General features: G+C 45.1%; 1 long non-coding RNA gene across 1 annotated transcript; it reads left to right on the top strand.

Moving 5' to 3' along the window:
* The first annotated feature begins 1,878 nt into the window (after positions 1-1,878).
* On the top strand, positions 1,879-23,951 carry LOC139577179 (uncharacterized). The gene is made up of 2 exons (XR_011675228.1): positions 1,879-2,404; positions 21,458-23,951. It is a non-coding gene; the product is annotated as an uncharacterized lncRNA (long non-coding RNA).
* Positions 23,952-23,987: the final 36 nt, after the last annotated feature.

Here is a 23,987-nt window from a genome sequence, read left to right as displayed (position 1 = left end):
CTCTGTTTTTCAACCTCCATGGCCAGCCAGGGTTTGTAGTTTCATACAGTAGGATATTTCCATTCAAGCCCATGTTAGTGTGAGAGAGAGATTCTACATTAAAACAATGGTTTAAATTAATACTGTGTATAGCTTTCTAGCACCATTCTGACAAATAGCATTGTTATTAGAACCCATTGACGGCAGGTTTTTTAACCAGCTCACCAGCCGACACGTAGTACAGCTACACAGACAAAGTGGACACATACATCTAACTTTTCTATTAAAGAATGAAATGGGGGATTGTTAGAGGGATTTATAGAAAAGGACAGGTGGATTTATCCTTTCCGTGCTTTTGTAAATGCTGAGCATGCAATTACCCCAATAATGGTGGCGTTGTGTCCAAATTGGAGCCATTAAAGTGATTTAACAGTGCGTGGATTGGGCCTGGCATTTGCGAGGATGTGTACACATGGGGAGCTGTGGAATGGGTGTTTAATCACAGCGTTTTAGAGGCCGTAACGGTGGAACACGAAGTGTAGAACGCTGACCTGCCACAGTGCAGAACAACTCATTAAGGCCAACTTGGACTTCACTCTCTATGGCATACAGTAGGAGTTGCAGCTTTTTTTGTGTGTTCTTTATTTTAATTTCTCTGAATTATTTGTCCAATGTTATGTTTATTGTAAATAACGTATTTTCCATGGAACCAATTTAATCATATTTATCTGATTTCTTTTAGTGTATTACTGGAAGGAGGCTAGTGCATATGAGGGAGACGTTACATTGAAAACTGTGCTTCTGTCAGACATCTTGGCTCCAGTGTGTTGCTCACTGTGCGGCGTGAGAGTATTGGTACGGACCAGTAACTCCGAGAGGAATGTGCCTTTTGGGTCACGGTACTGTTCTGGGAGGCTCCAAGACCGGATCCAATCCACCAGTCCCAGCTGTCCTGCTGAATTCCAGACTATTCCAGTTTGACATAACACAGTACAAACCCATTAACTGAGCAGGAGCAGGATTCATTTTGGATTTCCTGTGGGGTTTTTTCTCGTTTTTTGGGGGGGCTGGCGAGAGGGTACCCACCATAGAGGCGCTGGGTTTGTCTGCCAAGAGGAGGTATTTTTCCGAGAAGGTGCTGGGGCATGATACAGTTAGGGCCACTGGGTACTAGAGATCTGAAACATGCTGCCACAACAACACCTCTGCTTTGTGGCTTACCTCTGCATTATGGCACACAAAAAACTAATAATGAATCATTGCTGTTCCTTGTCCAGATGTTGTCGAAGCTACAGATAAACAGCCTCTATATCTCCGTTGTCCCACCCTTCAACCTCTTTGTCAGGTGGGAATCACATTTAATGTGTCTAATGCAGCCTCAAGGACAACTCTGGGAAGAAAGGAACTCTTCAAGTTGAAAGCGTTGAGCATTTTCCAAATTTCGCCGTGCCTTGAAATACAGCAAGCCTTTTCCTCTCCACTCCTGCCTGTCCCTCAGTCTGCCCTCTCCTCCCTCTCCTCTCCTCCCTATTTCCTATTTCCCCATACCCTGCTCTATCTGCTCTAGTGAAGCCTCTGAAGAGCCAGGCAGACGTCCTGGAGAGGGCTAGTAAAACGTTTATTAGTGGCTTTTCAGTCCTGTATTATACTGGCAAGCACAGAGGCACTCATGCTTGGCCTTTAACTTTCTTGTGAAGTTCAGCCATACATGAAGAGGGGCTACTGGTCCTCTAATGTATTCCTGATTTAATATTGTATCAAAAAGAGAGCAGGGGAGGAGGGAAGGGGAAGAGGGGGGAGGCGAAGAGGGGGGCGGTGGAAAATGTAAATAGAAGCCTTAAGAGGCTTTTGTGGCCGTGTGTTGTAGTTTGCTGATTAAATATCACGTGGTACGTTGGTAATGCCCAGTGGAGCGTTTGAACCCTGGATGTGTGAAGAATCCTGTTGGAGCCTTTGTGCTTGGGCTGTGTACCATAACTTCCTCCAGTGGAACAATACGGGATAGGAAGACAGGAAGAGGCTCTTCTCACACTTACTCATTTATTAACTTTGTGGGGCTCTTGTTTAAGTGGAAAATCCCTCCGTCCAATAAAGGAGGAGAAGAAAGAGCCCAATTCACCATCGTTTTTTTTAATTCACATTTTTCATCTCGTTCTCATTGAAGGGTCGCCTTTTTTTTCGTCCGTTTTTTGGGGGTTCGTTGGGGACATTTCTCCAGCGCGTTATTGGTGTGGGACAATGGGCAGGACTCACCCTAATTCAGGAATTTCTCTCTGTTTTTTCTTCTTTCTACTTCCTCTCTCTGTCCGTGGATACGGTGGTCCCGGCGAAGTTTAGACACTCCAGCACAGAGCCTATAAGAGGAACCAGGTTGAGACACTGCTCCAGATTCTAGCACTTCCTGGGACAGACGTCAATGTGAAAGGTAGGTCTCCCAACCCCTCGCTCTCCTGCTGCCTTCACTTTAGTGCGTCGCAGAGCGATTAACATGGACATTTAGAATGAAGAATACAAGGAATGTGGTCATCACAAGTGTAACCTTTAGCTATAATGCGAAGGGTGTGTCTTGGAGGAACGGGGTGGGTTGGAGGCTAGATTTACAGCCGCTCTGCCAAGCGAATGCACGCCCTCTGATATTTCCAACGGCAGTCTTTTTACCCTCCCAGGGCAAATAAAATAACAGTTGTCTTCCTTTTCAGTCCAATGCAATCGTTTATACAGATGTGGCGCAATTTGAATAGTTTTAATGCATTTATTAACAGTCGTCTAACGTGCAAAGTGGAAAAGGAAATGGGACAAGATGAAAGGGTTGAAATGGCGAAGTGGTGAGTTTGAGTACAGTCTCTGGTGACATGAAACACAAACCGGGTCCCCATAATATGAGACCTTTGGTCTCAGACAGAAAATGCATAATGTTTAACTAGAGACAAGAACGACTTTCACGACAGAATACATCCACCGATCGTACAGCAGACATAGGTTTAGACTTGCTTATTTAGATCAAGATCGATTTAAACTATTCCGACTATTACGTTTTAATGTGTGTTTAGCTTTGGATGTAGTGAAATCATTAGAGTATCCCAGATGACTTGGTTTTCAAATGAAAAGGTGTCTGCTATTAACTATGAAGCTATTAGCAGTATGATGTGTGAATGTGTTTAATGGTATCTTAGGGGTTGTCCTCCATTTCACTCATAATGCAGTCTTTATTTATATAAAAAAATGGACCCCCTTTTTCTTGTCTCATCGCTGCAACTCCCCAATAGGCCTGGGAGGTGAAGATCAAGTCATGTGTCCTCCGAAACATGACCCACCAAACTGCGCTTCTTAACACTCACCTGCTTAACCCGGAAGCCAGCCGCACCAATATGTCGGAGGAAACACCGTTCACCTGACGACCGAGGTCAGCCTGTAGGCCCCCGGCCCGCCACAAGGAGTCGCTAAACCGCGATGAGCCAAGACAAGCCCTCCCGAGCAAACCCTCCCCTAACCTATGGGACTCCCAATCACGGCCGGTTGTGATACAGCTCGGGACCAAACCAGGGTCTGTAGTGACGCCTCTAGCACTGAGATGCAGTGACCGCTGCGTCAATCAGGAGCCCCATAATGCAGGATGATAATTTGTTCTTTGTGTGTGTGTGTGTGTGTGTGTGTGTGTGTGTGTGTGTGTGTGTGTGTGTGTGTGTGTGTGTGTGTGTGTGTGTGTGTGTGTGTGTGTGTGTGTGTGTGTGTGTGTGTGTGTGTGTGTGTGTGTGTGTGTGCCTGCATGTGTAGTTGTACGTGTGTTTACTCCTCAGACCATGCAGGCTGGACGCCCCTGTAGAGGCGCATCTCTACAGTCCCCCCCCCCCCCCCCCACCATCTTCTTCCTCCCTGCTTTTCTCTTCCTTTCTGTGTTCCGTCGCAACGTATCACCTATCCGCTCATAAGATGTCTGTTAATGTATTTCTGAAGAGATTAGAGTTGTCAGGTTCTGCCGCTTGCAAAATTCACACACTGGTTTGGTGGGAAACGTGTCACAGCAGAAATACTTTGTCTCCGTGTGTTTGCTTGCCACATGAAATCGCTAACCGGGAGCTTTGAAGTGAGTGTGATGTGTGACGTGTGTCAAAACGAATGGGGGAAGGGTGTGTTGGTGGCATAGCTGTGTGTATGGTAGTGGTGGTGGGGTGGAGGGGTGGATAGATGTGTGTGTGTGTGTGTGTATGGTAGTGGTGGTGGGGGGAGGGGTGGATAGATGTGTGTGTGTGTGTGTATGGTAGTGGTGGTGGGGGGGATAGCTGTGTGTGTGTGTGTGTAAGGTAGTGGTGGTGGGGGGGATAGCTGTGTGTGTGTGTGTAAGGTAGTGGTGGTGGGGGGGAGGGGTGGACTGATGTGTGTGTGTGTGTGTGTGTATGGTAGTGGTGGTGGGGGGGGAATGTATAGATGTGTATGAGGGTGGTGTGTGTATGTGTGTGGGGGGGATGTATGTGTGTGGGGGGATGTATATGTGTGTTTGTGTGTGTGTGTGTGGTGGGGGGCTAGACAGCGAGACTCCCATGTATGCCGCCTCCACTTCCCTGCCTCACTCTCCACTTTGACTAATTATAGTTAATTTGATTCGGCTTTCCCATTAACACATGTACATATTCTGTCCTCAAAAATAAATGAGATTGGGATTGTTTCGTCCCGGTGAGAAAACGAAGGAGTGACAGGAGAAAAGGAGCAAATTAAAGGGGTCAGAGGAAGAGACTGTTTGCAAAATTAGAAAAAAGTGTGTGCGTGTGTGTGTGACTGTCTGTGTGTGTGTGCGTGCGTGCAAGCAAGCTGCCTGGGGTGCACCAGTCACTGCAGGCCCCTTCTGTCTAGGACCCAGCACGCTCTGTCATGGACTCAGCTCGCTCTGTCTAGGACTGTCTAGGACTCAGCTCGCTCTGTCTTGGACTGTCTAGGACTCAGCTCGCTCTGTCTTGGACTGTCTAGGACTCAGCTCGCTCAGTGCTTCCTGCTAGGCCACAGATGGAGGGATGGAGGGAGCTACTACTGCTGGAGAAATGTGACATGTGGCTCACTTTCCCTCTTTCTTTCACTTAGTTTCTATTTCTTGGCGTTGTGACAGGAGATAGTGGATCTAGCTGGGTAGATAGAGATAGTGGATCTAGCTGGGTAGATAGAGATAGTGGATCTAGCTGGGTAGATAGAGGTAGTGGATCTAGCTGGGTAGATAGAGATAGTGGATCTAGCTGGGTAGATAGAGATAGTGGATCTAGCTGGGTAGATAGAGGTAGTGGATCTAGCTGGGTAGATAGAGATAGTGGATCTAGCTGGGTAGATAGAGATAGTGGATCTATCTGGGTAGATAGAGGTAGTGGATCTGGCTGGGTAGATAGAGGTAGTGGATCTAGCTGGGTAGATAGAGGTAGTGGATCTAGTTGGGTAGATAGAGGTAGTGGATCTAGCTGGGTAGATAGAGGTAGTGGATCTAGTTGGGTAGATAGAGGTAGTGGATCTAGCTGGGTAGATAGAGGTAGTGGATCTAGCTGGGTAGATAGAGGTAGTGGATCTAGCTGGGTAGATAGAGGTAGTGGATCTAGCTGGGTAGATAGAGATAGTGGATCTAGCTGGGTAGGTCATGTTGTTCTTCAAATTACCATCTCTGGTAAACACACAGTGAACGTTTATTTGTCACATGCACAGGCTACAGAAGGTGTAAATGGTACAGTGAAATGGTTACTTGCATAGTGGAGTCTTTTGTTTAGATAATTAACCATAATCCCAACTCAAAAACATTACTACCCTGCATGAATCTGCAGGTAGCTAAAGCTAACTAACTCATTTCAATGTTAGCTAGCTAACATTGCACAGCCAACATTCAACAGCCTGATCAACTCTATGCGAAGGGGATGTGTCGCGCTGCATGAGGCATTTGGTGGTCACACCAGATGCCTGACTGGTTTTCTGATCCACGCCACCTTATTGTTTTAAGGGAGTGAGGCTAGCTGGGAAAATGAAGAAAGTGAGGATAGCTGTGAAGATGAAGGGAGTGAGGCTAGCTGGGAAGAATGTCTGTCTGTCGCCATGGACACCACTGCCCTCCAGGCTGATCAATGGAAAGGACAGAGAGAGTGATTCCTGTGGAATAGTACTTTGGAACCAGCAGCTTTAATTATCAGGTGGTTGTTTCTAATTTCACATTAAATGGTTGTGGAGCTGCTTGGCTCCATTTACTCAGTTTATGCTAAATTAGGACATCAGGTAAAGCAACTATAACGTAGTAGTCTATTACATGTTTTCTACTGAGTTTGCGTATGTGATGTGATGGACACTGAATAAATGCATCGATGAAAGCTGTCTTTGTTGGTGGGGTGAACTAGCTAGCTAGTGCTTCTGCAGTGGTTACTAAATGGCTGTTGACTTGCTGTCACCCTGCTGTGTTGTTGAGCTGCCAGGGCTTGGTCAGAAACAAACAACACCTTTCAATGGCAGTGTTCTCACCCTGAAATAATACGCCTGGCTGGAGGACAGGGGGAGGAAGGGGCGGTGAGGGGAATAACGAATGGCCCCCACCCTCGACCCTGGGTTGCTGTCAGGGAAAGCATGCCATGGCTGAGGGCAAGGCCTGCTCTCACCCCTCCCTCTCTCAAGGCTGGCCCAAACGACCCTGTGTGTTTGCTTATGTTAGTGCACGCGTGTGTTTGCCCGCTCACTGTGCCTGCGAGTGTTTAATTTTGCAGGATGACGAGAGAGAGAACCATATTGGAATGGAAAATGACCTGGAGCAGTGGCTGCTCCAGAGAGGCGTGGAGAGGGAGAGAGGCAGGCAGAAAATATATTTTCTTTCATCTCTGGTGGCATCTGCTCTGTACAGCCACCCATGTTAGTAAGCAGAGCCTAGCCTAGGAGCCCTCCACATCTAGTCTCATTGAGCCCCGGCTAAAACTGACCAACTAAGCAGCTAGTTTAGATCATTACACTACACTACACTAGATTCATATTTATCCTACTTTTCCTTCCTCAGAGTCTCAGAGTCTCTGCCCAACGTCGATTAAAGCAAACTTAAAGGACAGCGATTTCTACCAGGCTCTTCAAATCAAATCACATTTTATTTGTCAAATGCGCCAAATACAACAAGTGTAGTAGACCTTACAGTGAAATGCTTACTTACAAGCCCTTAACCAACAATTCTTTAAGAAGTTAAGAAAAAAAAGTGTTAGTAAAAATTAGATGGGTAGAAAATAGAAAATAAAAGCAACAAGTAATTAAACAGCAGCAGTAAAATAACAAGCAAGGCTATGTACAGGGGGTACCGGTACAGAGTCAATGTGCGGGGGGCACCAGTTAGTTGGGTAATTGAGGTAATATGTACATGTAGGTAGAGTTAAAGTGACTATGCATAGATAATTAACAGAGAGTAGCAGCAGCGTAAAAGAGGGGCCTGGGTAGCCATTTGATTAGCTGTTCAGGAGTCTTATGGCTTGGGGGTAGAAGCTGTTAAGAAACCCTTTGGACCTGGACTTGGCGCTCCGGTACCGCTTGCCCTGCGGTAGCAGAGAGAACAGTCTATGACTCGGGTGGCTGGAGTCTTTGACTATTTTTTCAGGGCCTTCCTCTGCTGCTTTTTGTTTGTTTGTCACACCACCAAGCATTCATCAGCTTGTCTCCCAAACAGTCCCCCCATCCTTTACCATCCCAAGCCAATCCATTCAAGTTTTGCTGAATTCATGTTTGTGGAGCTGAAAGACGTCATAGGAAATAGGAAATAGCTCGGTCCCCTCAGACTGCTGCAGTGTCATTGATTCACTCGGGCTGCGATGTGGAGCACGGTTTCAAAATGGCGGATCAACACAACAGTGCCTTGTTCAGGGTCAGCTTATTTGTTCTCACTGATGGGACTGGAACCAGTAACATTCTGATAGCAACTGCTGCTTTGTAAGCTAGCCATATCCAGACCAAAACAACACTGCAGTGCATGGATTTCAGCTGAACTTGCGGCTGTTTCAAAAGGCTTCCCAAAACTCCCTAGGCCTTTTCTCCAACATCTTCTACTCCCCCTCTCTATTTCTCTGCCTTCATTGGGGTGTTGGGTGTTTTCCAGGATAGAGTCTGCAACTCCCCCCCCATCTCTTTCCCTCCCCCCTCCTCATGTCACTCCCTCACGCACTGGTAGAATGAGTTTCCTCTTTCAGGCTTCTCTCAGCACACAGCTTGTATCGAGACCCTTACTCTGGTCTTTGTGCTGGCAGAGCCCATGCTCAAGACTGAGTGTGGTGTGTTTGTGTGCGTATGCATGTGTGTGTGTGTGAGCGCAGGAAAGCTGCTATTTATTCAAGGGTGTGCTTCTACTTGGCTTGTGCTATTTTTCAGTCTTGAAGTTTTCTGGCAGGCCACCTAGCCCCAAAGGCCCTATAGTACATTCACTGTACCCCCACACAGACTAAACTAGCCCTCCTCTGTTAGAACCAATGCATGGCCTTGTGGTTTCAAGGCAGGAGGGAGGCTTATTTTATGTGAGAAACAGATAGGTCGAGCAACTGGTACTGCTGCACACCATTTCCATTCTTGTTCAGTTTCATGTCTTTCCTCTCAGAAGAAATCAAATAACATTGCATTTGTCACATGCTTCGTAAACAACAGGTGTAGACTACCACTGAAATGCTTACTTACTGGCAATGCAGAGAGAAAGGAAATAGTGAAAACAATAGAAAAGCAAAACGCCTAATAATAATTACACAAAGGATGAAGGGATAGAAACAAGACAAAGTTAGCATCACCATGGCCAATATAGACACAGCTCTTCAAGGACTGTCCCTTCTCTCTGTTCAGGCCTAAACAACAATACTGAGTGGAATGGAACAGGAATAAGGCATAGAATAAACAGATAAAGCTTGTGGCTTCTACATACTGTATACGGTATGTGGACGCTACCATGATTACGGATAGTCCTGAATTAATAATCTTAATAATCATTTCCCCAATACTTTTTGTCCCCTATGTACAAAATGTGCTGTTATTTGTAAACGGTTCACCTGATATGGATGAAAATACCCTCAAATAAAAGCTGACCGTCTTCACTTTAACCTCCACAGTAATGTATCATTTCAATAGAGAGCCAAAACAACAAACAATGTGTCACTGTCCCAATACTTTTGGAGCTCACTGTATATCTGCTGTGTTAGAAGCAATTATTGGTACCATGATTATCTTCGAAAATGTTTCACTTACACAAAGATTGACAACAAAGACCACCATTTTCCCATTCACTATCATGGGGATCCCGTTTTTCCCCTGGTACTAAGTAGCCTTCCTTATACTTGATATGTTGTTCACTGGCCAATAAAGGTTCAAGGGCACTAAAGATGCTTCAATCATTACACGGTAACCAGTCTGTATTTAGATACAGGGCTCTGGTCTGAGTGGGTCATAGGCATATGAAGAGATAATCTAACCTCTTTACCAAATGATTTGTCTACGCCATGGACTTTCTTAGACATTTTATTAGACATCTCTTAGACAATGTCATTTTTTTTAGACTTAGAGACATCAACTTTCACATACCTGTGCTAGGTAGTTAGCGTTAGCTAGCGCTAGTCGGCTGTATGTGCGCCAAAGCTCTATTTTTGAATGGTACGAACATGTGTCCATCAATTTTATTTCCGTGACTGATCAAAACTTGATTTCTCATGGCTCTTAGCAGGCATATAGTGAGCAATATGTTTCGAATATCAAAATGCAATAGTGGTAAATATATAATCGCAATACATATAGTATTGGCACCTACATTTGAAGTCGGAAGTTTACATACACTTAGATTGTAGTCATTAAAACTCTTTTCTCAACCACTCCACAAATTTCTTGTTAACAAACTATAGTTTTAGCAAGTTGGTTAGGACATCTACTTTGTGCATGACACAAACATTTTTCTAACAAATGTTTACAGACAGATTATTTCACTTATAATTCAACGTATCACAATTCCAGTGGGTCAGAAGTTTACATACACGAAGCTGACTGTGCCTTTAAACAGCTTGGAAAATTCCAGAAAATTATGTCATGGCTTTAGAAGCTTCCGATAGGCTAATTGACATCGCTTGAGTCAATTGGAGGTGTACCTGTGGATGTATTTGAAGGCCTACCTTCAAACTCAGTACCTCTTCGCTTGACATCATGGGAAAATCAAAAGAAATCAGCGAAGACCTCAGATAAAAATTGTAGACCTCCACAAGTCTGGTTCATCCTTGGGAGCAATTTCCAAACGCCTGAAGGTACCACATTCATCTGTACAAACAATAGTACACAAGTATAAAGACCATGGGACCATGCAGCCGTCATACCGCTCAGGAAGGAGACGCGTTCTGTCTCCTAGAGATGAACGTACTTTGGTGCGAAAAGTACAAATCGATCCCAGAACAACAGCAAAGGACCTTGTGAAGACGCTGGAGGAAACCGGTACAAAAGTATCTAAATCCACAGTAAAACGAGTCCTATATCAACATAACCTGAAAGGCCGCTCAGCAAGGAAGAAGCCACTGCTCCAAACCCACCATAAAAAAAGCCAGACTACGGTTTGCAACTGCACGTGGGGACAAAGATCGTACTTTTTGGAGAAATGTCCTCTGGTCTGATGAATCACAAATAGAACTGTTTGGCCATAATGACCATTGTTATGTTTGGAGGAAAAAGGGGGAGGCTTGCAAGCCGAAGAACACCATCCCAACCGTGAAGCACAGGGGTGGCAGCATCATGTTGTGGGGGTGCTTTGCTGCAGGAGGGGCTGGTGCTCTTTACAAAATAGATGGCATCATGAGGCAGGACATTTTTGTGGATATATTGAAGCAACATCTCAAGACATCAGTCAGGAAGTTAAAGCTTGGTCGCAAATGGGTCTTCCAAATGGACAATGACCCCAAGCATACTTCCAAAGTTGTGGCAAAATGGCTAAAGGACAACAAAGTCAAGGTATTGGAGTGGCCATCACAAAGCCCTGACCTCAATCCTATAGAAAATTTGTGGGCAGAACTGAAAAAGCGTGTGCGAGCAAGGAGGCCTACAAACCTGACTCAGTTACACCAGCTCTGTCAGGAGGAATGGGCCAAAATTCACCCAACTTATTGTGGGAGTTTGTGGAAGGCTACCCGGAACGTTTGACCCAAGTTAAACAATTTAAAGGCAATGCTATCAAATACTAATTGAGTGTATGTATACTTCTGACCCACTGGGAATGTGATGAAAGAAATAAAAGCTGAAATAAATCATTCTCTCTACTATTATTCTGACATTTCACGTTCCTAAAATTAAGTGGTGATCCAAACTGACCTAATACAGGGAATTTTTACTACGATTAAATGTCAGGAATTGTAAAAAACTGAGTTTAAATGTATTTGCCTAAGGTGTCTGTAAACTTCTGAATTCAAATGTAAGTATCGTGATCATATCGTATCGTGAGGTCCCTGGCAATTCCCATCCCTATCATCTAGTGACCAGCCACTGGGTTTCAGTGACGATATTTTCAAATCGCCACAAAGTCATACAGTAGCCTGGATAACAGCATGAACACAAAATACTGGGCAACAAGGGGTTTAGAATGACACCTCCAATATCCATCCAAATCCAATATCCAGTGTCATGGCAGTTGTGCACATGGCGTGGATGCTCACTCTCACTGGTCTGAGTGTTCCAGTGCCTTCCAGGGGATTACAGCCAGCCTCCAACCCTAACCCTCTGCCCCCTAATCTGGCTCTCATCTCTGTCTGCCTAGGCCCATGTTTATTTGGGTGAGGAGCCCTTCAATCGCTAGCAGGCTGTGGTCACTTAAACAAGAGCAATCTGTAGTTGCTACATACATTTTTGGACTTTAAAATGAATTATATTTACCCATTGATTCTTGAAGAATATAACGTACCCTTTCAGAACCCAAAATATAAGGTTGTTTCACTCCAATATTTGTTCATATTTACTTTGTTAACAAACATAATATAGCCTCAAAACATGGTTAAAACTATCATTTTGATATCATGGATGGTCAGTCCTTGGTCAGTCCTTGCATCCATAGCTCTTTCTATGAATTTGAATGGTTCTCCAGCCCCATCCCGTATCTTTTTACCGAAACAGGGGCAGGAAGAACGCTTTGTTATTGTTTCAACTGCTGATTTCTGCTTTAAAGATGTGGGCTGCGTCTCAGTCATGGCAAGTGGTTTCCTTTCTTTGTCTCCTTTTGTCTCATCCACAGAGATTTGGAACCGGACTGTTGAAGGTAAGCTTTCCGGATGCACCGTCTCTGTATATTTTTCACCAAACTAGTCTTTATTTTTTTAGATCAGTGTGACGGAAGGAAAGGACGTTGAGGAAAGGAAGCTTTGAGATGTGTACATTGACTGTGGTGCAGCGCCATTGGATGACTCTGTGGTATTGTCTTCCTAAGGCTGTTGTCGTTGTTGTAGGGTGGGCGCTCCTCCGGGTCTGAGTGTGATGTGTTGCCCCTGGCCTCAGTTCACACAGTCTCTCTGTGTTTGTCAGGCGGAAGGGAAAAAAGAAAGAGGGATGTTTTCCACTGTGCTGTGGAGCTGTATATCAGTCTGCCTGCTTTAGTTCCGAGAGAGAGAGAGAGAGAGAGAGAGAGAAGAGAGAGAGAAGAGAGAGAGAGAGAGAGAGAGAGAGAGAGAGAGAGAGAGAGAGAGAGAGAGAGAGAGAGAGAGAGAGAGAGAGAGAGCTCAGCTCCTCCACTCTGGCCTTTGTATTTCTTGTCTTCGCCTGCCCTCTAAAGGCCAGAGCGTTTCGCACTGTATGTGTGTGTGGCAGTCAGGCTGAGTCTGGCTGTTGCAGGCAGCAGTAGTGTTCACGAGGAGTGTGAATTCACGAGTCTGAGCAGGGCTACACACACACAGGGCACAGTGTAATTACCCCTGCTCACATTTAATCCCCCAGGTGTTTTATTTATCGCCATCGCAGCATATCTGACACATTGCGCCAATACCTGGACTGACTTCAGTCGCTCTACTTGATATGGGAGCCAATATCATACCAAGCCACTCTCACAACACTCTTAGCGGGTGTGTGTGTAGGTATGTGTGTGTGTAGGTGTTGGTAGGTGAGTGTATAGGTGTGTGTGTAGGTGTGTGTGTGTGTGTAGGTGTGTGTGTGTCTTTAGGTGTGTGTGTAGGTGTGTGTAGGTGTGTAGGTGTGTGTAGGTGTGTAGGTGTGTGTAGGTGTGTGTGTGTAGGTGTGTGTGTGTATGTGTGTGTGTGTGTAGGTGTAGGTGTGTGTGTGTAGGTGTGTGTGTGTAGGTGTGGTTAGGTGTGTGTGTGTGTAGGTGTAGGTGTGTAGGTGTAGGTGTGTGTGTGTAGGTAGGTGTGTGTGTAGGTGTGTGTGTAGGTGTGAAGTAAAGCACTGGCTGGTGTGTATTTCATTGTGAATAATAGGCAGCGGCTGATTCCATTGTCCTGGGACAGAGAGAGGTCCACTGCTGTGTGCATTCATCAAGTTCTACTGGCAACTGCATAGGAAGAGAGAGAGACAAAGAGACATACAGACAGACCTTCTGAGAAAGAGAGAGAGAGAGGTAGATGGGCAGACAGGGTGAGAGCAAGCGTGTGCACGTCCCCTCCCTTGTGAATGTGAGGAGAAGGGTGGGGTGAAGAGAGGCAGGGATAGAGAGACAGCCAGAGACAGACAGACAGGCCCCTGCTGCACCCTCCCCTCTCTCTCTGCCTCCGTCACCCCCCAGGTTGGGGCCTGTCTGTCAGGCAGTTTGACATGGCAGCGGGCAGCAGGCAGGGACCGCGTCAAGCCAGCCTCACCCAGCCTGACGCCTCACTCACAGCTGATGGCTCTGATTTTGGCCCAGGCCTCTTTTGCACGAGAGAGGGTGGGGAGGAGATCAGTCAACTCAGAAAGAGGTAGGGGAAAAAGGGGTGAGTGCTCAGTTCACAGAGAGGGGGAGCAGAACAATGGTGGCATCTATGCCCATCACACCCATCTGTATGTTTTGCATTTGGCTTCCTTGTATTTTAGGGGAGACCCATATAAACTTTAACAGAAAATACACAGTCATGGATGAAGGTACACGTGTTTTTATTCTGTGGTTGTTGCACACACATCATGGAACATTGAAGGCAACTTCAGATGAGCCTGAATTCTGTTGATTGAAAAGAGAAATTATTGTTTTTGGAGAATAGTCCCAAAAGGCTCTTTAGAACACGTCCTTCTCCCATTGAAATATCATTTGACGGTGTGAAATACTCTACTGAAAGGCACATACAGAGCACAACCCAAGGCTGGAGCCTTCACTGAAAGCTACAGCTATTGTGAACAAAAATATGATATGTACTGAACAAAAATAAATGCAACATGCAACAATTTCAAAGAGTTATAGTTTATAGTTTATTTAAGGAAATCAGTCAATTGAAATACACTACCTTTCAAAAGTTTGGGGTCACCTAGAAATGTCCTTGTCTTTGAAAGAAAAGCTCATTTTTGTCCGTTAAAACAACATCAAATTGATCAGAAATAGTGTAGACATTGTTAATGTTGTAAATGACTATTGTAGCTGGAAACGGCAGATTTCTTATGGAATATCTACATAGGCGTACAGAGGCCCAGCAACCATCACTCCTGTGTTCCAATGGCATGTTGTGTTAGCTAATCCAAGCTTATCATTTTAAAAGGCTAATTGATCATTAGAAAACACTTTTGCAATTATGTTAGCACAGCTGAAAACTGTTGTTCTGATTAAAGAAGCAATACAACTGGCCTTCTTTAGACTAGTTGAGTATCTCTGGAGCATCGGCATTTGTGGGTTCGATTACAGGCTCAAAATGGCCAGAAACAAAGACTTTCTTCTGAAACTCGTCAGTCTATTCTTCTTCTTATTCTTGTCGATGTAAATACATTTGTGCCCAAAATTTGAGAGATAAGCTTTTTGGGCGTATTGGGTTTCTGGCATCTTTTATTTCAGCTCATGAAACATAGGACCAACACTTTACATGTATTTATTTTATTTTTAATTTCACCTTTATTTAACCAGGTAGGCCAGCTGAGAACAAGTTCTCATTTACAACTGCGACCTGACCAAGACAAAGCAAAGCAGTGCGACAAAAACTACAACACAGAGTTACACATAAACAAACATACAATAGAAAACATCTATATACAGTGTGTGGAAATGTAGAAGAGTAGGGAGGTAGGCAATAAATAGGCCATAGAGGTGAAATAATTACAATTTACATTAACACTGGAGTGATAGATGTGCAGATGATGATGTATAAGTAGAGATACTGGGGTGCAAAATAGCAAGAAGATAAATAACAATATGGGGATGAGGTAGTTGGGTGTGCTATTTACAGATGGGCTGTGTACAGGTAGAGTGATCGGTAAGCTGCTCTGACAGATGATGCTTAAAGTTAAAGAGGGAGATAAAAGACTCCAGCTTCAGTGATTTTTGCAATTCGTTCCAGTTATTGGCAGCAGGAAGGAAAGGCGGCCAACGGAAGTTTTGGCTTTGGGGATGACCAGTGAGATATACCTGCTGGAGCGTGTGCTACGGGTGGGTGTTGCTATCGTGACCAGTGAGCTGAGATAAGGCGGGGCTTTCCTAGCAAAGACTTATAGATGACCTGGAGCCAGTGGGTTTGGCAACGAATATGTAGCGAGGGTCAGCCAACGAGAGCATACAGGTCACAGTGGTGGGTAGTATATGGGGCTTTGGTGACAAAATGGATGGCACTGTGATAGACTACATCCAATTTGCTGAGTAGAGTGTTGGAGGCTATTTTGTAAATGACATCGCCGAAATCAATGATCGGTAGGATAGTAAGTTTTACGAGGGTATGTTTGGCAGCATGAGTGAAGGAGGCTTTGTTGCGGAATAGGAAGCTGATTCTAGACTTAATTTTGGATTGGAGATGCTTAATGTGAGTCTGGAAGGAGAGTTTATAGTCTAACCAGATACCTAGGTATTTGTAGTTGTCCACATATTTTAAGTCAGAACCGTCTACGGTAGTGATGCTAGTCAGGCCGTAAGGAGGCCACGGAAGGAGAGTTGTATGGCATTGAAGCTCATTTGGAGGTTTGTTAACACAGTGTCCAAAGAAGGGCCAGATGTATACAGAATGGTGTCGTCTGCGTAGAGGTGGATCAGAGAATCACCAGCAGCAAGAGCGACATCATTGATATATACAGAGAAAAGAGTCAGCCCGAGAATTTAACCCTGTGGCACCCCCATAGAGACTGCCAGAGGTCCGGACAACAGGCCCTCTGATTTGACACACTGAACTCTATCTGAGAAATAGTTGGTGAACCAGGCGAGGCAGTCATTTGAGAAACCAAGACTTTTGAGTCTGCCGATAAGAATGCGGTGATTGACAGAGTCGAAAGCCTTGGCCAGGTCGATGAAGACGGCTGCACAGTACTGTCTTTTATCGATGACGGTTATGATATCGTTTAGGAACTTGAGCGTGGCTGAGGTGCACCCATGACCAGCTCGGAAACCAGACTGCATAGTGGAGAAGGTACGGTGGGATTCGAAATGGTTGGTGATCTATTTGTTAACTTGGCTTTCGAAGATTTTACAAAGGCAGGGCATGATAGATATAGGTCTATAACACAGTTTGGGTCTAGAGTGTCTCCCCCATTGAAGAGGGGGATGACCGCGGCAGCTTTCCAGTCTTTTGGGATCTCAGACGATACGAAAGAGAGGTTCAACAGGCTAGTAATAGGTGTTGCATCAATTTTGGCGGATAATTTCAGATTGTCCGGTCCAGATTGTCTAACCCAGCTGATTTGTAGGGATCCAGATTTTACAGCTCTTTCAGAACATCAGATGTCTGGATTTGGGTGAAGGGGAAGCGGGGGGGGGGGGGGGGGGGCTTGGGCAAGTTGCTGCAGGCGGTGCAGAGCTGTTGTCCGGGGTAGGGGTAGCCAGGTGGAAAGCATGACCAGCCGTAGAAAAATGCTTTTTGAAATTATCGATTATTGTAGATTTATCGGTGGTGACAGTGTTTCCTAACCTCAGTGCAGTGGGCAGCTGGGAGGAGGTGCTCTTATTCTCCATGGACTTTACAGTGTCTCAAAACTTCCCTGAAAAGCTGCATATCGCGTGGGCTATTCGATGCTAATGCAGAACGCCACAGGATTTTTTTGTGCTGGTCAAGGGCAGTCAAGTCTTGGGTGAACCAAGGGCTATATCTGTTCTTAGTTCTAAATTTTTTGAATGGGACATGCTTATTTAAGATGGTGAAGAAAGCACCCCCCCCCCAGGCATCCTCTACTGATGGGTTGAGGTCAATATCCTTCCAGGACACCCGGGCCAGGTAGATTAGAAAGGCCTGCTCGCTGAAGTGTTTTAGGGACCGTTTGACAGTGATGAGGGGTGGTCGTTTGACCTCAGACCCATTCGGACGCAGGCAATGAGGCAGTGGTCGCTGAGATCCTGGATGAAGACAGCAGAGGTGTATTTAGAGGGCAATTTGGTCAGGATGATATCTGCATGTTGCGTTTATATTTTTGTTCAGTGTATAAAGGTACTACTAGTATTATGGCCCAAGCCCAAAATAAAATTTAAAATTCTCCATCTCCAACTTGATAAACCCGGTGAACACTGCGAATGCTTCCCCTCAAGGCCCAAAGCGCTTGCATGATTCTGACATGGCTGAACTGCAACTTAACATGGGCCTGATGTCAAGACCAAATCAACCTGGAGTGGTTGGCTATTATCACCTGCTGTGTGTGAAGATCTCTTCTCACCTCGCCCACTCTGTCTCTAGCAGTCTCTCTCTCTCTCTCTCTCCCTCTAGCTGTCTCTCTCTCTCTAACTGTCTCTCTCTCTCTAGCAGTTTCTCTCTCTCTAACCGTCTCTCTCTCTCTAGCAGTCTCTCTCTCTAGCAGTCTCTCTCTCTCCCTCTCTTGAGTGGCTTTGATCAAATCCCTTACTTCCTCAACTGCTGCTTCGTGGCTGACCTCTGCATTGTACATTTTCCTGCTAATGTAAAAGTTTATGTAGATTAACGCGACAATTTATGCAAATTGAGTTTTTGCCACTCGAGCTTGAAGCACTAAAAGGTAGATGAGCGCTGACCCTGTGGTACCTGAGCCATGCGCTTGGCCTTCGCTATTCCTCAGAGCGCCATAACTGCCTAGTTGTACTCAAGAGGGAAAAAGAAACGCTTCATAATTCGCAAGTTCCTTTCTTTACACAAGTCACGATGGTCGCCTTAAAAGGGGAAATCCTCCACAAAGTTCCACTGTAAATACGTAGTTATTTAGCATGAGAATATGGAGGTATGTAGATGTGGATGTACTATATGTGACAGAGAATATGTGAGAAAGAGAGGATGTATGTATTTATTTTAATACCTGCAAATAGCAAATCAACTACTTAAACTTGAACTTGCTGAATGCCAACTTGCACTCGTAAGGTAAAGAACAACATTAGCCGTGTTAAATCGTAGGATCAAAGTGGAAGGCCCCTTTGTAGTCTTTAAAGTCTGATGCCGTCTCCGCACAAGCAGCACACACCCAACAACAAGGACAATTTTTCTTCCTTGACACGTCATGTTTCACAAGCCTCAAAGAGTGTCTGTCAAACAGAAACCGCTGCCTGGCTGTCTGTCGGCAAGCTTTCAGGCGCTGTGGCGAATCGTCAGAGAGCCCTAAACTAGCTCACAAGTGGCAGGAACATTGCGGAGGTTGAGCAGTCAAGTGCCATCAAGCACAGTTTGCCATAAAAATTGGATGTCTAAAAGCAAACAAAGAGCTCACACTTGACTCGGCCTGCTCCACATTGGTCATGTGTGCGTGGGCCCGCTGCTGGAAATTGCTTTTATTCTGAACACACAAAGAGAAGGGAAGAGGCAGAAGTAATATAACACATCCCCCTACTACACACAGTTAACTGGCTTAAGATAAATGTGTATGTGTGTTATGTACAGTCTTATTGATGAAGGATCAATATGGGTCAAATCAAATCAGTCTTGTGTTCGAACAGTACTAATCTTAGGCCTAGATGCTTTAGGTATAATGCCATGAGCCGTTTGTGGATTGGACAGCTCTAACGCAGTTCCACCTCCGACACTGCCAAAACAACCGCGTTGCGGATGTCAGCTAAAGCGGATCTAATTTAATTACAGCCCTTAGTGTACTCTAGCCTCCATGTTGTTTCCTTCCCAGCCCTTCCCAATGACTCTCAGTTTGATTCATCTGCACTGACACAGTCTAATGTGTTACATAAGCACATGTAACCCTAAACCTCTATCAGGTCACTATCTCACTAGATTCCCCGAACACAATGTGACCAGTGAGTCAGCCAGTTAATTCTGTCAACACAATTAGTGAAGTGAAGTGAGTTATATTCCCTGGCTGGCACTGTGGCCCAATGGGTAAACAGCTGTTCTCTTCTCTGTGCGTGTGCGTGTGCATCCACTATTTATATCTGTTGCAGTATCCTCCCAGTATCCTCTCATTGGCCCCCATGTCTCTCTTCCACGTTATTTCATAATTATGTTGCTTAAATTGTCTGCTCAACGATGCATCGCTGTATGTCATATGATCGCTGCTGCTCGGCTGGCTGAATGCATGGGGGATGTGTTAACCTCACTCCGCTTTTCAGGCCCAAATCACACATTTATGACAAGTGTGTTGCAATGTTTCAATGTAGTATGTTTGTTTTCAAATGATTCCCTATAACCTACAGTCATAAGAATCTATTCTTCAAGATTGTTTTGATCACGCGAACTGGGACATATTCTGGGTTGCCTCTGAGAGAAACAATAATGTATACACTGACTCAATGACTGGAAATGCATCAGGGAAGTTGTTTCTACTGTGACAATAACAATGTATCCAAACCAAAAAATATAGAAAGATGGCAGCATTTGCAAAACAAAGCGCAAACCACCACATTTAACCATGGCAATGTGACTGTGAACAGGTTCGAGCACAAACAGTCCAGCTGTAAGGCAATCAAACAGGCAACAATCAGTACAGAGACAAACTGGAGTCATAATTCAACGGCTCAGACACGAGACGTGGCAGGTACTCCAGACAATCACGGATTATAAAGGGAAAACCAGCCACGTCGCGGACACCAACTCCTTGCTCCCGGACAAGCTAAACACTGTCACATGCTTCGAGGAATACAGTGCCGCTGACGCAGGACACCACCGCTGACGAGGACCCTGAGCCCTCGTTCTCCGTAGCTGATGTGAGTAAGACATTTAAGTCTGTTAACCCTCGCAGGGCTGACGCTCAACACGGTGGCCCCCACACGGGTGTGTGCCACGCATGTCTCCAACGTTTCCAAAGCAATCATCAAGTTTGCAGACAACACAAAAGTGGTAGGCTAGATTACCAACAACAATGACGAAACAGCCTACAGGGAGGAGGTGATGGCCCTAGCTGAGTAGAACCTCTCCCTCAACGTCAACAAAACGAAGGAGATGATCGTGGACTTGAAAAAATAGAGGGAGCATGCCCCTATCCACATTGACGGAACGGCAGTGGAGAAGGTGGAACACTTCAAGTTCCTCGGCATACATATCACTGACGATCTGAAATGATCCACCCATACAGACAGTGTGGTAAAGAAGGCGCAACAGCGCCTCTTCAACCTTAGGCGGCTGAAGAAATTTGGCTTGGCCTTTAAGACCCTCACAAACTTTTACAGATGCACAATTGAGAGCATCCTGTCGGGCTGTATCACCGCCTGCTACGGCAACTGCACCGCCCACAAAGGCAGGGCTCTCCAGAGGGTGATGCCGTCTGTCCAATCTATCCCCGGGGGCACACTCCCTGCCCTCCAGGACACCTACAGCACCCGATGTCACAGGAAGGCCAAAAACATCAAGGACATCAACCACCCATGCCACAGCCTGTTCACCCTGTTATCATCCAGATGGCGAGGTCAGTACAGATGCATCAACGCTGGGACCGAGATATTGAAAAACAGCTTCCATGTCATGGCCATCAGACTGTTAAATAGCCATCACTTGCCAGCTACCACCCGGTTACTCAACCCTGCACCTTACAGGCTGCTGCCCTATATACATAGACATGGAATCACTGGTCACTTTAAAAATGGAACACTAGTCACTTTAATAATGTTTACATACTGTTATACTCATTTCATATGTATATACTGTATTCTATTGTACTGTATTTTAGTCAATGCCACTCAGAAATTGCTTTTCCTAATATTTTGATATATCTTAAATCCATTCTTTTACTTTTAGATTTGTGTGTATTGTTATGTAGTGTTCAATATTACAGCACTGTTGGAGGAAGGAACATAAGCATTTTGCTACACCCGCGATAACATCTGCTAAATATGTGTACGCGACCAAAACTATTTGATTTGATTTAAGATGCCGTGAACATGGTATTAATAGCAAAAATAGAAATATACAAAATATTAAAATGGCAAGGAATGCAGGGTTAAAGTGGAAATAAAGTGATCTTGTTGGCGTCAAGGTGAAAGGTGACCTCCCTCTGTCTCTGTCCGTCTGTCCTGCAGGATCTGCTGCAGCAGAAAGACGGCCATGGCCGGACTGCACTGGAGCTGGTTTCAAATGCCATGCTGAGGGAGGAGCTTTGACGCAGCGCCCTGACTGGAGAAGTGGCCCTGGAGGCAATGAGGTCAGGGGCCTGCCCTTCCTGGAGGCCTGCTCCTGCCTGTTGACCCATTGGCTCTTCAACCCCCTACTTCCTCCTCCTCTAGAACGTGCCCTGGGATGAATCCCGGCCCACATGTCAAACTGATTGTGTCATTCATAGTCTCAGGGGCCATTTTGTTCTCGATTACATTTTTATAAACATTTATCCTGTGACATCCCACTGCTAATCTTTTTACTCTTTTTAGCAATTGTTCACACTTGTTCATGTTATTTTGTGTTATGTCAGCAGTGTTTTTATAGATTATGTATAAATATATTTTGTATTGGGAATTTGTGCAATATGTAATGTTAAGATAACTAAGATAATTAGGTACTATTACAAATGTATGTGTGAATAGGAAATGTGTTTTTTGCATATCCCACTCCCCCTGAGACCCTCTGAGAGTGGGGTCAGAGCCAGGCATCAGCGGTTGATAATGAAATTCACAGCCGCAGCACAACTTCCTCACCTGAATGGAACCAAGGGCTATGTAGATAGGTAGGTTTAACCAATTACAGCAGACTTTTTTAAACTATAGGTTGGAAAACCAAAGTGGATCATACTGTAGGTATGTAAAAAGTGGCAAAACATTTTCTGTCCGGGGTGGGGTGGCGAGTGGGGGGTAATTGTGCTCAGGGGTTTTCCTCATTCAGGCCGAGATTCAATCAAAGGTGTGTTATAGAGCATCGCTCGAAACAACTGCTGACAATGCACATTTAAATGCACCTTGGATTGAATCACAGCCCCAATGGGCAAGTTCAGTTTGCCTTCCCCGGTGCCCTGGGTAGTTCGTGATTTCACTTTAGGACCATTGGAATGCTCTAAAATAAGCAACTCGATGGGAATAAGTAGACCCTAGACAGCTGTTATAAAAAATGTAAATAATAATATATAAATCCTGTCTCTGTAAATGGGCGTTTCCTCTCTCGCGTGATCATACCAGAGATTATGGAGGAACTGGGATTTCACGCGTGAAGCATGCTCATGTGAGAGCGGGAATGACAACTCACACAGACCGGAACCTTTTCATTTTTTCAATGAAAAACTGCCTTTATAAGACGACATCATTATACAGCATCTTTGTATGGGCAATGCAAAACTATTCTTGTTCTAAAGGAAGCTCCGTTTCAAGTGCTGAACTACCGGGATTGGTTCAATGAACACTCAGTGGGCAGAGCTTGGAGTGAAACGTCAGTGGGCAGAGCTTGGAGTGAAACGTCAGTGGGCAGAGCTTGGAGTGAAACGTCAGTGGGCAGAGCTTGTAGTGAAATGTCAGTGGGCAGAGCTTTGAGTGAAACGTCAGTGGGCAGAGCTTGGAGTGAAACGTCAGTGGGCAGAGCTTGGAGTGAAACGTCAGTGGGCAGAGCTTGGAGTGAAACGTCAGTGGGCAGAGCTTGGAGTGAAACGTCAGTGGAGTGAGGTGAGAGTCAAATTTTAAAAAAGGTCTTAAGTTGGAGGTGCATGGAGGACATTACATGCTGACCACAACCTGCAAGGTTGCCAGTTTGAATCCTGTTTGCGACTTTTGTTTTCCAACCATACCCAACATTCTTAACTAACGACACGTTTCTAATCTAACTTTCGACGTTTCTAACTTCCTGACTGAACAGAATGAAATATGTGGAAAAATGTATCTGTTGCTTTCCCCCCTGCTGGCTCATTGGACTAGGCACTAGGATGGGGTCCAGAAGGTCCTATGTTCAAATCTTGCTGATGCCCATTCTGTAATAAGGTCTATTTATGTTACCTTTCCGTAGCAAGGAACCTCCATGTCTTTGTGAGACGCAGAGTAGGTGAACATTTGATCTCTGCATGTGTGGTTCCCACCGTGAAGCATGGAGGAGGATTTGTGATGGTGCTTTGCTGGTGACACTGTCTGTGACCGCTGCGCCACACTTAACCAGCATGGCTACCACAGCATTCTGCAGCGATACGCCATCCCATCTGGTTTGCACTTAGTGGGACTATCATTTGTTTTTCAACAGGACAATGACCCAACACACCTCCAGGATGTGTAAGGGCTATTTGACCAAGAAGGAGAGTGCTGCATCAGATTACCTGGCCTCCACAATCACCCAATCTCAACCCAACTGAGATGGTTAGGGATGAGTTGGACCGCAGAGTGAAGGAAAAAGCAGCCAACAAGTGCTCAGCATATGTGGGAAGTCCTTCAAGACTATTGAAAAAGCATTCGAGGTGTAGCTGGTTGAGAGAATGCCAAGAGTGTGCAAAGCTGTCATCAAGGCAAAGGGTGTCTACTTTAAAGAATCTCAAATCTATTTTGATTTGTTTAACACTTTTTTGGTTACTATTATTCTACAATGTAGAAAATAGTAAAAATAAAGAAAAACCCTTGAATGAGTAGTTGTGTCCAAACTTTTGACTGGTAC

Source organism: Salvelinus alpinus, chromosome 5 (genome assembly GCF_045679555.1).
Source record: "Salvelinus alpinus chromosome 5, SLU_Salpinus.1, whole genome shotgun sequence".
NCBI classification, from domain to species: domain Eukaryota; kingdom Metazoa; phylum Chordata; class Actinopteri; order Salmoniformes; family Salmonidae; genus Salvelinus; species Salvelinus alpinus.
The sequence above is the reverse complement of the archived record's forward strand: the minus strand, read 5'-3'. Positions and strand labels throughout refer to the sequence as shown.